The 17,631-nt window shown below is 36.9% G+C and overlaps 3 long non-coding RNA genes across 3 annotated transcripts; all 3 read left to right on the top strand.

Annotated features, from left to right (window-relative positions):
• The first annotated feature begins 1,343 nt into the window (after positions 1-1,343).
• LOC144666581 (uncharacterized) lies at positions 1,344-3,775 on the top strand. The gene is made up of 3 exons (XR_013573214.1): positions 1,344-1,505; positions 2,671-2,812; positions 3,614-3,775. It is a non-coding gene; the product is annotated as an uncharacterized LOC144666581 (long non-coding RNA).
• A 2,457-nt stretch (positions 3,776-6,232) lies between these two features.
• LOC144666580 (uncharacterized) lies at positions 6,233-8,187 on the top strand. The gene is made up of 3 exons (XR_013573213.1): positions 6,233-6,405; positions 7,041-7,182; positions 8,033-8,187. It is a non-coding gene; the product is annotated as an uncharacterized LOC144666580 (long non-coding RNA).
• Positions 8,188-14,897: 6,710 nt separating this feature from the next.
• Positions 14,898-17,298, top strand: LOC144665626 (uncharacterized). Its single transcript, XR_013572989.1, has 3 exons — positions 14,898-15,027; positions 16,005-16,167; positions 17,148-17,298. It is a non-coding gene; the product is annotated as an uncharacterized LOC144665626 (long non-coding RNA).
• The last annotated feature ends 333 nt before the right edge of the window (positions 17,299-17,631 follow it).

The following is a 17,631-nucleotide window of genomic DNA, read 5'->3' as shown; positions in this document are numbered from 1 at the left end:
GACCTTCCGAGTCAATGTTTACAACAACGTGTGATATATTCAAAGCTGTGAATCTATTTATGATAATTTCCTATGTTCCAGCGAGGTGGCACAAAGCTGAAAACAATAACTAGTAATTACTTGTACAAAAGAGTTTAAAAACAAACATTCTCATGAATATTTCGTTTGTTGTCGGCTTCAGTCGTCCGGCAGTTAGTGCATACTCTTTAAATAAATACATACTAATGATTGCAAGGGTCCTGCGCGACCTTAAATAGGGCGAACTTTGCTGACGTCATTGTCTACATTTTGCATTATTAGCATACGACTTTGCGTAAGAAAAGGCATCCTGCTATATCCAAAATAACTCAAAAAGTTTAAAGATCTTATGAAACTTAATTATCGACGAAAATTTCAGCTCTTTACGTGTAATATTGAAGGAGATATTAGCTTTTAAAATCTGTAAAATTTCTGGGTGGCAAAAGCGCTAATGAGAATATACATTCTACATACATTTTGTATTAAAATATAAACGAAATAAATATCCATCTTTAAAACTATACGTTTTATAGTGAAATGTCAGTAAAGTTCCGTTCCATTCCTTTGCGGAAACTTATAACAATTATCCGGGAAAAAAAAGCTATTTGATCTCATAACTAGTGCACGTCAGAGCACATCTCTCACAAATGCTGTAACCTTGTATAATTTGTGGGTGAGTTGACAGTCTGTGGAAAACGTCCGATCTGCATACTTCTATATTTATTACCCATTTCAGTCACACTATTCCTTTCAATTTTACCCCTTGTGTTGCACATTTTAAAAGTAAATATCGCTATTCTCACTGCCTGTCTGTCTGATATCAATAGGAGACATAAGATCTCAATCGATCGCACTTACAAATAGAGGAGTGAAGAATACCTGCATGAAATAATTACTGTCCGCATATACAAATATACAAATCTTTATTTTTAATCAAGTTACGATGGCCTAAAACCAAGAGTCTATTTGAAAATAAATCCTTGAAATGCAACATTTGCCGAGTATTGTTTAAGTGGATCCACTTAAAACATAACATGCGCTGACATCATGATAACATGCACGTATGGCCAAAAAAATCAGAAAATTTGCTTACATATATTTAAACAGCTTTCGAATGTTTAACAACCTTAACACTATAAAATTAAGTAATTCAAACAGTGATGTTTAAATTAAGCACTTTGGTTATGTTTGTCAGTGGTGATTTCGACACCAATATCTTACTTAATTTCTAGTTTCAACTTTTGCTAGAAAGCTGTCTAAACATGGGCTCACGAACGTCTTTTACTCCTATCAGCTATCTATAAACACACACAATAGCTTGCCACGGCGGAATATATGCTACAGCTTTGCTGCTTGGATAGGTCATTTGGTGTTCAACTCTGCCAAGTTCGTTTCAGTCAAATTCCCTCTGTTGAGATACAATGAAGCTGGTTTTCATCCTCGTCGTTTTGGTGTGCTTTCTGGCGTATAATCCAACTGAAGCCGTAGTACGTAAGATATAACTGATTTTTTGTCTTTGTTTTATAGCACTGAATTCGTGTGTAAGCGAATCTGGCCATTTTAGCCAAAATGTTAGCTATTAAATTTAGTTTTCTACAATAAACCTGTCGCTTGTATATTTCCAGCTTGCATATCCCTTGAAATTATTTCTGCCATAAAAATAGTAAAAAATGAACAACTTCAAACAGATGAATGAATAAATATTTCAACCTTAACTTTAAATTAGCACCGCCATTTCTAGGGTCTAGCACTTTGGTTCCTAATCTGTTTTAATATTTCTTAGCCGTAGGCACCCCTGCCAATTTTTGGCTTATTAATGCTTTTTTAGTGTTTTTCTGCTTTCGACAATTATTGTATAAGGTTATTAGGTTTCCTTTCTATTCACTTATATTTTAAGTTATCTTGTATTTTTAACGTCAGAAAAACACATGCACGATGACTATCCTGATAATGTACATGTTCCTTTATGGTATGCCACAAAATATTTCAAAAACGGATTCACCACGAGGGCCAAATTGAAGTTCGTAAAATAATGCCTCTAGAAAAACGTACGTTACAGTCGAACTTCTCCGTACGGACACCTCTCTAGTGCGGCCACCTCTCTATTACGGACAATTTCCGATGTTTCAACAAAATTCTCATATATTTTCTTTAGAAAAAACCTTTATAATACGGACCCTCTCCAATACGGACAACGGACAATAAAACTCGGCCCCAGGGAACAAATTCATATAAATTTAACCTTTTTAATACGGACACTCCGGTGATCAGGCGATGATAATTATTTTGTCTTCGTTCCAGCTGTTTGTGGTTACAAAAACAACAAACGTAACCCTTTATTCACCTTAGACGTTTTAGAATTTTTGCTTACTGTTAGTTTTTTACCTGCAGCATTGCGTTGCAGAATATTTCGAGTTACTAAATACTTTAAGCTGTCAATGAATTCCAAAGTGAACGTCATAGTGGTGACCTTTATAATACAGACACCTCTCTAATACGGACACTTTTCTCTCCCTTCGGTGTCCGTATTTATAGAGAGGGTCAACTACTTGTAAATTCTTTTGCAATCCCAGATCACATTAACAACATGTAAAAACTACCGTTGAGTTCTTACTACGCAATTTGAAAACATGATCTCTTCCTTTCCAACAGGTACCCGAATTGCCTGGTGATTTGGCTCATTTAGAAACCTACCTTAAGAACCAGGAAGCTCTGGTGCAGGGCCTCCAAAATGACATTGCCTCCCTAACAAACGCAGTTCATCAGATCTCAGCAAGTCTTGCAAAACTCGCTGGTAAGTTTGAACAGTTAAATCCATGTCTACTATGATTTGTAATTTCTTGGTCAAAATCCTGATATTTTGGGTCATAGTGTAAACTGTAGTTGGGTTCCAGTAATCTTGTGTAAGTTTCTTTCTTACTCCCTTATTGCAGTGTTAAGGCGAGGGCACATCTGAAAGCCGTTTATCCCTCGCTTAACTTGGATTTTATGCAAATATCTTGTTTTCGTTTCAACAATTTAAAAACTCTATGCTCAAACACGAATCTATGTTTTGCGGTGCTTTGTAATTTTTTTGGGTGATTTTTGGGGATGTTTGGGAGGAGATAGTTTTTCTCAAAGAATTAATAGAATTTAGAGAAATAAAAAAATTGGAGATTAAATGTGATTTTAAAATTAGAATTGGAAGATAAAAATTGGTAGACGGACACCACACAGTCCATCTGGAGTGCTCTTGCATGGGGGTCAACTGCCTGGTGGTGTTTCATTTTTTTTTCTTTCATCAACCCCTTCTCTAAACCTCCTAAAATTCCATTCAAATTCGGGTATAACCCCGCCTTATCCTACTCAATAGCTTATCGCCAAAGAAATTCCATGTACACTTTATAAAATTAATTGAGCAGCAGAGTGATTTTTCTAGTTCTTTCTGCATTTCCAATGCAAGGGTACCCCACAGCCCCACCATCAACCTCCCCCCCCTCAGCAAGAACGACCCAGCATATCCTTTATGCGATCGAAAAGAGTTCGACCTTTTTAGCGGAACTATTAACCAGAATGGAAACATAAAATCTTTGTATTATATCTCTTTTTCTCACAGCCCAAATCGCTGCTCTTCATGGCAAATGACGGAGACAACACAGAAAACCCACCATGCAACAGGAAGCCCAACATAGAATCGTAAATTTAGCCAAGCATTACTTACAAATCTGGCAATGTACGGGATCTGTAAAAATCTAATAAAGGGCATGACAAAAGGAAATATTGTTTGCAATGTGTTATGTACAGTATCCAATGTCAAAAGTAACTTGCATCTCCGTAAAACGCACTTAACAAAATAAACATTGTCGACTTGAAAAATTATTTTTAAAATAGATGCCGATAACTTTGTTCTTTCTGGCAATGCAAGTGTTCGCTTAATTTCAAGTGAGTCTGTTCTCAGTTACTGAACATTTATTTCCATCATAGCTATATGTTCATTAAAAACTGGTTTACTGAATATCACTAACTTTTAAAATTTTTCAAAAAATCGCTAAATTAAATAGTCGCTAAACCTTGCTCTGAAAAAATCGCTTAAATTTGTTGCCGCTAAAAAGGTATTATGCATCTTTATAGAAGTATAATTTAAAATTGTTGAAAATTTGAGGCCTTATTTAGCTAATTTGGAGGCAAACCGAAGCAGTTCCAGAATACAATTTGCTCTGAAAAAGGATATCAATTTTGAGGTTAAGTCTGTATAGGGTATGGAATATCGCATATTTTGAAACATTTCGCACCTAAATTTTGGGAGAGTAATAACGATTTCGAATTTCTAGTAGACCAAAACAAAACTGAACGGATGGAATGATCGAAGCTCGGTTAATTGTTGCAAAATATCGTGTTTGTCAGTGTCTTGCGGACTAATTATCAATTTCCCTCAGTAAATAGTTTATCTGCTCGTGGCTGACAAATCATGATATTTTACTCGGCCACGTCAAATTATTGCTAATTATTCAATTTTCAAGTTTTGTCATTGAATTAAGTAATTCAAAACAGTATTGGTTTTGCATTAGAAAATGACGAGCGACCCCAACTGAATAAACAAATATTTTCAGCTAAGAGAAATCACTTTGTATTTCGGAAGGTTTTCTACTTCATTTTTGAGAGATTATTCAGTGAGGGGCGAACGTTACTGAAAAGTACCCAAAAGCAAATTATACACTTCTCTTAAGATTAGAATATCTTTAATGCTAAAAAATATCCTATTCACTCATTTAAAATACAAAAAGCAAGCACAAAGGGGCGGAAAAACACTTTTATCCCGATTTTTTTCCACATAAAAATTAAATTCCCGACTTGTAACTACTTATGCCTCCGTTTGGCTCTCATCACGTCAAGTATTTCACGCTGGCGGCGTTCGTTGGGGACGAGTTCGTTGGCTTAGTCGTGTAAATTAATGGTGCTTAGGCCAAGATCAAACCATTTTAACGAACGTCATGGAAAAATTATTTTATCCGTTTATTGACTGCACAAAAGCATAATAATTTTTTTATTTAACATGTTTTGTTCTATTGACATCAGAAAAATACACATTGAATTATAAATATTGTTAAAAATTCCACAAAGTAAAAGTATTATTAACTATTAACACTGCCGTCGACTTCTCTGAATTATAACCAGACTTTCAAAAGCAAATTTGTATGCCAATGTTAATTCCCGAGGTTGAAAAATTCGCGCTTTCCTTAACTGCCATCTCGAGATCAGTTAAATATGATCAAGGTGAAAAGCTTGCAGTCGTTCTTACCAACTAAATTAGTGTGACGGTTCTTTCAAATCAGGATAACTAAAATAACCACCAATTACTATTATTTAACAGTCTGCATCAATTTTCAATTTATACATCTCATTTTCAAGTGTTTCATAAAACACCGTCTTATTTCGAGCATAAATATTAGCGAAAATAAAAGTAAAGAGCGACCTTTTACCGGAAAACTGAAAATAAAATGCCGACTGATTTCGTACTGTCTTGATACCTACAATTTAGTAAACGATTTCACTTTTGACTGCGACTTTTTAAAATAATTTCTACTTCAGATGTGATTTCTTGAAATCTTTTTCAAGAAACCGCTTTTTGCTTATCAAATGACAGGATCCCTCGAATATTGAACGAAAATGCTCCACAAAATACCAATGAAGTCTGAAAAATTTTGGCATGAAAAATTTTGAAATGGGCAAGCGATCGCGAGAAAAGAAAGAAAATACTTTTGGAAAATAAATGAAGTGAGCGTGTCGCTTGCACAAAGCGCGAGAAAAAGGAAGCTTATTGACTATGAACTAGAAATAACTTGTATTTGGTGCCGTTAAACGAACAAGTAAACAAATCTTAAACGACATTCTAAAAGAGATATCTGTAACCTTTTCTTTATACAAGGATTATTTTATGTGTATGTCTACACCTGACCCTATATTACATAGGTAAAAATAAAAATTAAAATGTGAATCAGTAGGTTATCGAAAAGAAGACTAACAAATAAGGATTTTTTTTTGTGGGAATTAAATGTTTAAAGCTCATTGAATTTTCAGTTCTCGTGTTTGTTTATTCAGTTGTGAACTTTTGTGTGTGGTGATTTCGACACCAATATCTTACTTAATTTCTAGTTTCAACTTTTGCTAGAAAGCTGTCTAAACATGGGCTCACGAACGTCTTTTACTCTTATCAGCTATCTATAAACACACACAATAGCTTGCCACGGCGGAATATATGCTACAGCTTTGCTGCTTGGATAGGTCATTTGGTGTTCAACTCTGCCAAGTTCGTTTCAGTCAAATTCCCTCTGTAGAGATATCATGAAGCTGGTTCTCATCCTCGTCGTCTTGGTCTGCTTTCTGGCGTATAATCCAACTGAAGCCCAAGTACGTAAGATATACCTGTTTTTTTTTTTTTTAATCATAGCACTGAATTCGTTTGTGAGCAAATCCGACCATTTTAGGCCAAATTTTAACTTTCGAATTTAATTTTCTACATCAAAAGCACTCGCTTGTTCCAGCTTGGAGGCCCGCGTCAATATTTCTGGCATAAAAAAATGATCAACTTTGAAGAGATGAATGGATAAATATTTCAACTTTAACTTTAAATTAACACCGTCATTTCTAGCGTGTAGCACAATCTGTGGTTCCTTATCCGTTTTAATATTTCTCAGCTGTAAGCATCCCTGCCTATTTTTGGCTTATTAGTGCTTCTTTAGTGTTTTTCTACTCTCGAAAATTATTTTATAAGGTTTTTTTGGTTCCCATCAATTTAAAGTTATTTTTTACGTCAGAAATTTAAAACACATGCATGATGAACATTGTGATAATGTTCCTTTATGGTATGCCACAAAATATTTCAAAAACGGATTCACCACGAGGGCCAAATTAAAGCTCGTAAATGCGTTTAAAAAAAGGTACGTTACTCTCTTGCAATCCCAGATCATATTAACAACATGTTAAAACTACCATTGGGTTCTTACTACGAAATATGAAATAAATGATCTTTTCCCTTCCAACAGGTACCCGAATTGCCTGGTGATTTGGCTCATTTAGAAACCTACCTTAAGAACCAGGAAGCTTTGGTGCAGGGCCTCCAAAATGACATTGCCTCCTTAACAAACGCAGTTCATCAGATCTCAGCAAGTCTTGCAAAACTCGCTGGTAAGTTTGTATACAGTTGAATCCATGACAAGTATGGTTTGTAATTTTTTGGTCAAAATCTTGATATTTTGGGTCATAGAGTAAACTATAGTGGGTCTCTAGTAATCTTGTGTAAGTTTCTTTCTTACTTCCTTTTTGCAGTGTTAAGGCGAAGGTACACTTGAAAGCCGTTTATCCACCGCTTAACTTGGGTTTCATGCAAACATCTTGTTTGCGTTTCAAGCAATCTAAAAACTCTATGCTCAAAACACGAATCTATGTTTTGCGGTGTTTTGTAAATTTATGGGTGATTTTTGGGGATGTTTGGGAGGAGATAAATTTTCCCAAAGGATTAGTAAAATTTAGAGAAATAAAAAATTTGAAATTAAATGTGATTTCAAAATTAGAACTGGAAGTTAAAAATCTGGTTAGACGGACACCAGACAGTCCCCCTGACAACCCCTTCTCTAAACCTCCTAAAATTCCATTCAAATTCGGGTATACCCACGCCTTAACCTACTCAGTAGCTAAACGCCAAAGAAATTCCATGTGCACTTTATAAAAGTAACTGAACAGCAGAGTGATTTTTCTATTTCTTTCTGCATTTCCAATGCAAGGGTACCCCACAGCCCCACCAACACCACCCCCGCCTCCCACCCCTAAAAAAGGCTGTAAGATTCAAGTTTCAAAGAAGGAATAAGGGTAAAAATAAAAAACGATTCGGAAAGTGTTAAGGTGTAAACCCGATTTTACAGATCCCAAAATCCTGGGCGATGAGCTGATATCCCTCACGCGATGAACTATATTAAACAAAATGGAAACATGAAATCTATATATTACCTTAACGTACATATATCTCTTTTTTTCACAGTCCAAATCGCTCAACTCCATGGCAAATGACGGAGAAAACACAGGACATCTACCATGCAACAGAAAACCCAAAATAGAAGCGTAACTGATTAAGCCAAGCATCTGACAATGTATGGGATCTGTAAAAATCTAATAAAGGGCATGGAAAAATACAAATATTGTTTACAATGTGTTATGTACAGTATCCAATGTCAAAAGTGATCTGCATCTATGCAAAACGCAGTTAACAGGGTCGAACTGAGCTTGCATTGGCTTCAATTCTGTTTAAAACGGATATTTTTTTATTCTAATTGGCCTTGAATCAATGTAAAACTCTCCCTTGTCTCCTTTTGAAACCAATGTTTTGTCGACAAATTGTTATCAGCAAGCACTTTTACATACTGGTCTGACTTAGAGCCTCAGAGGTCCTGCTTGTGGCCTGTTAAAGAGGGTCCTGAGGGTGGGCTATAAAATTCCATTTCCCAACACAAATTTGACCCAAATCCCATTTCCCTGCCTATTGTTTTTCCAATTGTCCAAATCCCATTCCCAGTTCTGTTGTTTATTTGATTGTGATTCCCAGTCCCAGTGACCCAAATCCCATTTTCCCAGTGAAAATTTGCCGAAATCCCAGTTCCCATTTCCCTCCTTAAAGGCCCTTCGTTAAATGATTTTCAAGACCGATGGTAAAAAAGAACCCAACAAGCTCGAACATTTAACATGAAAGAAAATTAAAATTTTCGAGATAGAATCTCGAAGCGTCGAGGCTCCGAGGGAATTTCACATGAGAAACAAACGCCGAAGGCAATAAAAGTTCTTACAAATGATGATTCTGTTCCGCGTAAAAAAAAACGACAACAAATGTAGTAAAATAATCCGAGAAAAAGGCTAAGTAACCATTCTAAACTTATGGGAGCCAATATACTTGAAACTAAAAAAAATTCGTTCCATATAGCATGTTGCAATGCTTGTTAACAAAAACACGTGGTCCGGAGGGAAAGATAATAACATTAAGTATTATTTTTACTTGCCCAGTTTGTCTTCGTTGGGTCATCTAATGATGTTAATTAAGAGTATAATACAAACGTGCAAGAAAAGCCTTACTGGTCATGGAGACAATAGCAAGATATTTGTGATATCAGGCAACACTTAAATTTGGGTTAATCAAGGACAATATATATATATATATATATATATATATATATATATATATATATATATATATATATATATATATATATATATATATATATATAATAAAGAATGAATTTCTGGAGTCGGACTAGTTCCTGGGTAGTTATATATATATATATATATATATATATATATATTATAAAAGTTGTTGAACGACCAGCACTTAAAACTTTGCTCGAGTTTGCAACGAAGAAAAGCCACTTCAAATTCGACGGCCAGTACTATAATTAGGTCGATGGTGTCGCTATGGGATCACCATTGGGCCCTGTTTAAGCCAACATTTTTATATGTCATTTTGAGGAGCAATCGGTGATTACTGGAGAGACCTAGTGCCCATCCATTTGGTTAAGTTACGTTAATGAAACCTTCTATTTTCAGAATATGGACACAGCAACAACATTTCTACATTACCTTTAGAAAACACTGCGTGTGGAAAACGCGGGGTCCCGGGATCTGCGGAAAACGCGGGTCCTACGAGTTAGGGAGTTTTTATTGCAAAGTCGAATTTGTGTTTTGTTTCGAAAACGGTTCCTAGCGGCTTGTGAAATGTTTTTATGTAGTTGTTATTATGCATTCCTTGAGAAGTGTAATTTAAAATTGTTGAGAATTTGAGGCCCTAACTTGTCAAATTTGTAGGCAAACCAAAGCAGTTCCTGGATACAATCCGGTCTGAAAAAGGATATCAATTTTGGGGTCAAGTTTAAAATAAGGTAGGGAATATCGCATATTTTAAAAACGTGACGCACTTTCCCACCTAAATTTTCGGAGAGTAAAGGTTGGTACTCATAATTTTAATCACCGTACCCCGATCGTTTGCAACGACTGAGACGATCGGAGGCGATAAAAGCGATTGGAAGCGGTAAAAGGGGTTCTCATATAATCGTCCCGATCGCTTGGTTTGAGCGAAGAGCGCGGTAAAGGCCTAAGAAAAACAATCATTTTCGAGCCAGGTCCAACACAATGGTGGCCTTTAATAAAAGAGGAAAACTCGTGGTCTCATATTTTCTTATTATTGCAGATGGAAGCGTAGTTTTTGGATTTGAGAATATTTAAAAAACAGGAGGATTTTGAACAGTTAGTGAAGTTAGTGATTTTGTCTAGACTCCTTTTATGAACAAGGCTTTGTTTTAGCTCTACCGTTTTGGCGGTAATTTTGGTTGTAAGACCGTTCAGTTGTGGGTAATATTGATTCACCATGTGACAGTTTCGATCGTCTTCCTGCGTGAAAGCAGTTCTTATGTAATCGTTCGCAATCGCCACGGTCTGCAACCGATTGCCCGGATAGAACACGGGCGATCAAAGCGATCGTGACCGCCCAATCGCCACAGAGGTTAGCGATCGTCTGTGTAATTTTCTCATATATTAAATCGCCCCGATCGAAAGACCACTTTTTGAAGTGACAGCGGCGATAGAAATGATCGGGGCGATTATATGACAACCAGCTTTTTCAAAGAGCGATTTCAAATTTCTAGTAGACCAAAATATCGTGTTTTGCCAGTGTCTCACGGATCCATTATCAATTTGCGTCAGTAAATAATCTATCTGCTCGTCACTGACAAATCATGATCAGTTTACTCGGCCTCGGAAAATAATTGCTAATCCAATTTTTAAGTTTTGCCATTGAACTAAGTTATTCAAAACATTGTTGGTTTTGCATCAGAAAATGACAAACGAACCCAACTGAATAAACAAACATTTTCAGTTAAGAGATATCATTTCACATTTCGAAAGGTTTTTCACTTCACTTTTGAGAGATTCCGTTTTTTTTTCATAATTATATAAAATAATTTTGAGGAGCAAATGTTATTGAAAAGTACCCAAAGGCAAATTATTCACTTCTTTTAGCTTGAATAATCTTTTATGCTCAACAAATAATGCCCTAATTCACTCATTTAAAAATCAAAAAGCAGACACAAAGGCGCGAAGAACACAATTTAAAAATCCCGATTTTTTCAGAAACACACAAAAAATTACATTAGTTAATGAGTATTTTTTCCTACAATACAGTATATAGCCTCCTACGTATGTTTCCGTTTGGCCGGCTTTCGTTTCGTCAAGCATTTCACCCTAGCGGCGTTCGTTGGGGCCGAGTGAGTGATTCGACAGTTAAAAAAAAATCAAAAGCAAAAAAACATTAGACTATGTCAAAATACTCGAAACATTTTCACTTTGGCTTAGTGATGTAAATTAATGGTGCTAAGGTGAAGATTAAAACATTAAAATGGACGTCTTGGAAAAAATTTTCCGTTAAATGATTGCATAAAAGCATTTAATTTTGAGTAAAAAATTATGATCTATGGACATTAAAAATATTCATTGAATTATTAATATTGTTTAAACTTACACAAAGTAAACGTATTATTAACTATTTACACTGCCGTTTTTTCGGAATAATAACAAGAATGTCAAAACCAAATTAGCATGCTAGACTTTCCAAGTAGCAAAATGCGCTTAATCTCTATATCGTTCATTTACTACCATCTCTACTCCGGTCGTTTTTAACAACTAAATCAGTGTTATCTGTATATTTTTTTACTGTTCTTTTAAATCAGTAGGTTAACAGAAATAGTCAGGTGCCCAGGAGTCCAAAATGTGACACCCACGGGCATTTTTGTCTGATTTTTGGCAACATAGCCATTTGTACTAAATCGAGTACGCTGATTTCGAAAATCAGTGTTGCCAAGCTTAATTCTTGCGTTAAGATGATGTTTTGATGTATTTAATTATGACGTCATGGTCCAAATAAGGAATTTTCTTTCCTTTAGCTATTTTAAGCATAATTCATCCAGAAGTTCGTTCAAAACATTATTAGTATACTGTAAAATGATTTTAAGAATTTGTCTGATAGTTTTTATACCGTTTCTATGAATATCAAGCCGTCTTGTGGGAATTGACCACGCCCTCTCATAAAAAATCACTTTATCACGGGTATAGTGTTAACATTTTGTTTAAAAATGAATGTGATTCTTGTATTAATAAAAGGTAGTAATTGAATTGCTCCACAAACATCAGCGATGTTTGACATACACCATAACGACTGCTTTTATCCACAAAGAGAGTGGCAAGGAGAGACAGAAGCAAGATAATGAAGCTGAGAATTCTGTACATTCCACACAACAAAATCCGGGTTGTTCTTGTCACGGACAAATGAGACATTGCAAAAAATTGTCAAGAAAGATCTCGTGACTCTAGAAATAAAACAAGATCTTTCGATTGGACAGACTCAGCTTGAACGATTCGTGGAATGGAGGCTACTATCTTCAGACAGAGAGGAAGAACGGGAACGGGAAGAAGGGATGGAAGACAAACTTTCGTGACCCTGTTCGCAAGAATAATCCACCTCTATTTGCCAGCCTTTATGAAGTTAAAAGTGCTGCAACTAGCCGCAAAAAGAGAAAGACTTTTAATTTGCATGGAAACCAGAGTATTCTATGTTGTCTAGTCACGGTGTATGAAGGCAGGCGCGAGATAAACATGCAAGCCATATTGTAGCATCTGAGGTATAATGCCGGTGCCACTGTTTCTCGCAGAAATGAACCCCACAAGTGTGAAACAAGTCAATTTTAGAAGACGTTCTCAGAAGAAAAGGTCAAGTGCCTAGAGTCAGTTTGTTCTTCGATGGCTTCGCCCTGGTGGCAGCATACTAATTATGGTGGCAGCTATTGGCAAACCAAAAAATGCAAATGCTTTCGGTGGGTTTGCGAAATGTTACGTAAACACTGTTTTACGGAAACGTCCTAGATACCAGAGGATTGATGTGTTACTCGATGGGAAGCACTCCATAAAAGCAACGACAAGAAGTCGACGCTCCGAGAACACGGCGCGGCCTGTGAGCAGAGTCATTGAAGTACGTAAGAGAGGTTCAGTTGCGGCCGATGAAGTGGCGAGCATTTTTTGTCACTAGGAGACAACAAAGCGGACTTTGCACGGATTCTCTCAGATGAACTTATCTCGCAGGCACTGACTCTGCAATCGTAGTATATCTGGTGGTTTTTCATACGAAGTGGATTCTGCTCAGATTCTGGCCTAGATGTAGCCTTTTTGAGATCCAACCAAGAGGAAGCCGATACGAAGTTTGTTCGTTATGCAGTCAGTCATAGCGGGCATGTCGACAACATTATAGTTTCCACTCGAGGCACAGACTTGCTGTTACTTCTCCTGGCACATCGATCGCGCTAAGCTCTCGTCAACAGTGTGGATATGGGCAGGAACTTCAGAGAATCTAACGTAAATAACTTTAGAGGATGTCTCAGCAAATCTTCCTAATAACTCGTCAAGTTCATTGTTACCATCTCAACAGCACCTCTTTCATCTGTGGAGAGTTATCACAGAAAAATTTGTTCTTTTCTTCTCGGTCGGCGAAGATGTCCTCAAAGCTGACACCACTACCTCCGCAGAAAACGTTTATTTGTTGAATGTTTAAATTCCGATCTGACCACTGGCTATATATGTGCCTCTTCGCTATGAATTTAGATAAACGCATGCCATGTGCACTGGGCTGTGTGGATGCACCAAGACCGACGCTAATTGCTATATCAAACTGCGCTAAAGCGCTTTAAGGAAACTTGTTTAAAAAGCAATATTAGTTCAGTGTTTTTAAAAAAGTTCAGAAGATATATTAAAAATATTTACCGATATTGATTAAAAATATTATAGACAGATTTAAACCTGAAAGCAAGGAGCAATGTTATGATCATTTTAAATTCGTTAATTTTACATGCGTTCAACCAAAGTCTTTATCATGAGCCTATAACAGACAAAGTGCATTGTGAAATAAGTTAGATTCAGCAATATACAAGACAATCAATAAAGTTTTATCTCTAACTAAAACAACGATGATATATTGCGACATTAACTATGATGTTATTTTCATTTAGTTTACCACAAAACTTAAACAAAATGCAGAAACAAAGGAAACTCGATATATGAAAATTGTAATGGCGTCATTCTTGATGCTCGCTAGCTCTTAGCTTCAGCGTGGCACGACGACCATATTTTTCTTTCTTATTGCAACTATAGCGATTTGTTAATACAAATATCGCATTTGTTCTTTGACAAAATAACAAAACTACACCCGTGATAAGGTTCCCGCGATATGGTGAATTTTGTTTAAGAGGGCGTGGTCAATTGTCACTGAAGGGCTTGATTTTCACAGAAACAGCGTAAAAACTCTCAGAAAATTCTTGAAATCATTTTTACAGCACACTAACAATGCTTTAAATGAATTTCTGGATGTATTATGCTTAAAATAGCTAAAGGAAAGAAAATTCCTTATTTGGACCATGACGTCATAATTAAATGCATCAAAACATCATTTTAACGCAAGAATTAAGCTTGGCAACACTGATTTTCGAAATCAGCGTACTCGATTTAGTAAAAATAGCAATGTTGCCAAAAGTCAGACAAAAATGCCCGTGGGTGTCACATTTTGGACTCCTGGGCACCTGAGAATGTTTTTGAAAAGTGACGTTTAAAGTATATTGAATACCACGTATTTTCAGTTCTAATGTTTGATTATTCAGTTGCAAACGTTTGTCAGTGGTGATTTCGACACCAATATCGTACTTAATTTCAACTTTTGCTAGAAAGCTGTCTAAACATGAGCTCACGAACGTCTTTTACACCTATCAGCTATCTGTAAACACACACCATAGTTTCCCACGGCGGAATACCGTACAGTTTTGATACTTGGATAGGTCATTTGATGTTCAACTCTGCCAAGTTCGTTTGAGTCAAATTCCCTCTGTTAAGATACAATAAAGCTGTTTTTTTATTCTCGTCGTCTTGGTCTGCTTTCTGGCGGATAATCCAGCTGAAACCGTAGTACGTAAGATATGTCTGACTTTTTGAATTATTGCACTGAATTCGTGTGCATATGAGTAAATCCCGCCATTTAGCCAAAATGTTTGTTGTTAAATTAAGTTTTCTACATCAAAGCTCTCGCTTGTATATTTGCAGTTTAAAGGCCCCCGTAAATTTGTCCGGTATAAAATATGACCAGCTACGAAGAGATATTTCAGCCTTAACTTAAAAGTATCGCCAATTCTCGGGTGTAGCACAATTTTTGTTTTGCAATCCGTCTTAGTGTTTTTTTTTATGTTCCGGTTATTAGCACTACTTTGATGTTTTAAAAACACTGCTTTGGTGTTTTTAAGACTTCTTCTACGTCAGAAAAAGAAAAAAAAAATGCATATCGTTATAATGCTCCTTTTATGGTACAGAAGAAACCCGATTTCTCAAACTTTTGGTTTTTCTCGAACCAATTATTTTCGCTTCCCTTGCATAGTGATCGTCTGTAATTTTACCCCCGATTTCTCGAAGCAATTTTCGGTTCCCCTTGAGGTTCAAGAAAACGGGTTTCAATTTGCAGCTCGTAAATGCACCAGAAAAAAAGTAGATTATAGCTACTTGCAAAGTCGTGTGCTATCACAGAACTAGTTCCATCGAGATAAACTAAAATTAATGCGTGGAGTCGAGCTAGGACTTGAGCAAGAGTCGAGCTCAGGACTCGAGCTCAGGACTCAAGTCAGCACTAATTGAGGTGAAACTGCGGTGAAAGCTAACCGCAAGCAAACCGGAGTGAAAGCTAACCTCATGATGAAGCAAACCGGAGTGAAATGTAACCACAGGCAACCCGGAGTGAAAGTTTGAGTCCCGCGCTCGAGTCCTAGCTCGAGTACCGGCTCGAATCCTGGCTCGAGTCCTGACTCGGTATTTAGGTATACTCAGTACCACTACACTAACAACCTTTGTGGTCTTCCTACGCAGTATAAAAAACTTGATCTCTTCCTTTCTAACAGGTACCCGAATTGCCTGGTGATTTGGCCCGGTTACAAACCTACCTTCAGAATCAGGAAGCCTTGTTGCAGCAAGTCCAAAATGACGTTGCAGGCATTAAACAACCATTAGATAATGTCGTGAAGGAACTTAACGATATGAGATACCAGCTGGAACATCTCGCTAGTAAGTTCATAAAGTTGAATCAATGATTAGAACAATTGGACAAAAAATTGCAAAATGTCTTAAAACCTTTTAAAACTTTTAAAACCCGGATATTTGGGGCCACAGTGTAAAATACAAGTGGGCCACAGTAATTTTGTGTAAATTTCTTTCTTATTAACTAATTTGCAGCGTTAACTTCCTCAGGAGCTCATCACCAATGAAATTCCATATACACTTTATAAAAGCAATGCAACTGATCAGAAGAGTGATATTCTAGTTCTTTCTGCTTCTCCAATGCAAGAGGACTTCCCACCCATTCACCCGCTAACACCTCTTGAAAAAAGGCCAGAAGATCTATGCGTTTGGCTCTTTCAAAGAAGGGAATAACAGCCACGCGAAAAAGCGATTCGGAAAATATCTTACAGTGTAAAGTCGCTATTACAGATCCTGGGTGATAAGTTGCTCTCCTTCATGCTATCAAAAAAGGTGACCTTTTTAGCGTAGCTTTTTACCAGATGGAATCATGATTGTAAACTACAGTGAAAAAGATAAATAAATGGGGAGCTCCGCTTTCAGGCTATGAGAGGCGCGGCCGCCTAATGATTAGTGTGCTGGACTCCGGATCGAGCGGTCCGGGTTCGAACCCTGGCCGGGTCGCTGCGTTGTGTTCTTGGGCAAGACACTTTACACTCACGGTGCTTCTCTCCACCTAGGTGTATAAATGGATACCGACGAATTTAATGCTGGGGGAAACCCTGCGATAGACTAGCATCTCATCCAGGGGGGAGTAAAAATACTCCCAGTCGCTAAAGGGTGACACGAAAAAGCGATTCGAGAAATATGTTAAGGTGTAAACTCGATGTTACAGATCGCTATTTTATATCCTGGGCAATGAGCTCATATCCTTCATACGATCGAAAAGAGTTGACGTTTTAGCGGAACTAATGGAAACATGAAATCTATATATTACCTTAACGTACATATATCTCTTTTTCTTACAGGCCATGGCAAATGACGGAGACAACACAGAAAACCTACCATGCAGCAGGAACCCCAACATAGAATCGTAAATTAAGCAAAGTATTACTTACAAATCTGACGATGTACCGGATCTGAGAAAATCTAGCTAATAAAGGGCATGGCAAAAACAAATATTGTTTGCAATGTGTTATAAACAGTATCCAATGTCAAAGGTTATCTGCATCTTCGTAAAATGCCCTTGACAAGGTCGAAACTGAAATTGCATTAGCTTTAATTCTGTTTAAAAAGGTATATATTTTTAATACCAATTGGCCTTGAATCATTCTAGAATTCCCCCTCACCTTCTCTGAAATCAATGTGTGGTCGACCAAACGTTATCAGCAAGCACTTTTTTCATACTGGTCTGACTTAGAACCTCCGAGATCCTGCTTGTGGCCCGTTTAAGCTGGTCCTTAGGGTAGGGGAGGGGAGGGGAGGGGGTTAAAATCAATCCCATCCATTTCC

The sequence above is a fragment of the Oculina patagonica genome, chromosome 9 (genome assembly GCF_052425735.1).
Source record: "Oculina patagonica isolate OP01 chromosome 9, crgOcupat, whole genome shotgun sequence".
Taxonomy (NCBI): domain Eukaryota; kingdom Metazoa; phylum Cnidaria; class Anthozoa; order Scleractinia; family Oculinidae; genus Oculina; species Oculina patagonica.
Note: the sequence above shows the minus strand (reverse complement) of the source record. Positions and strands in the feature narration are given on the sequence as shown.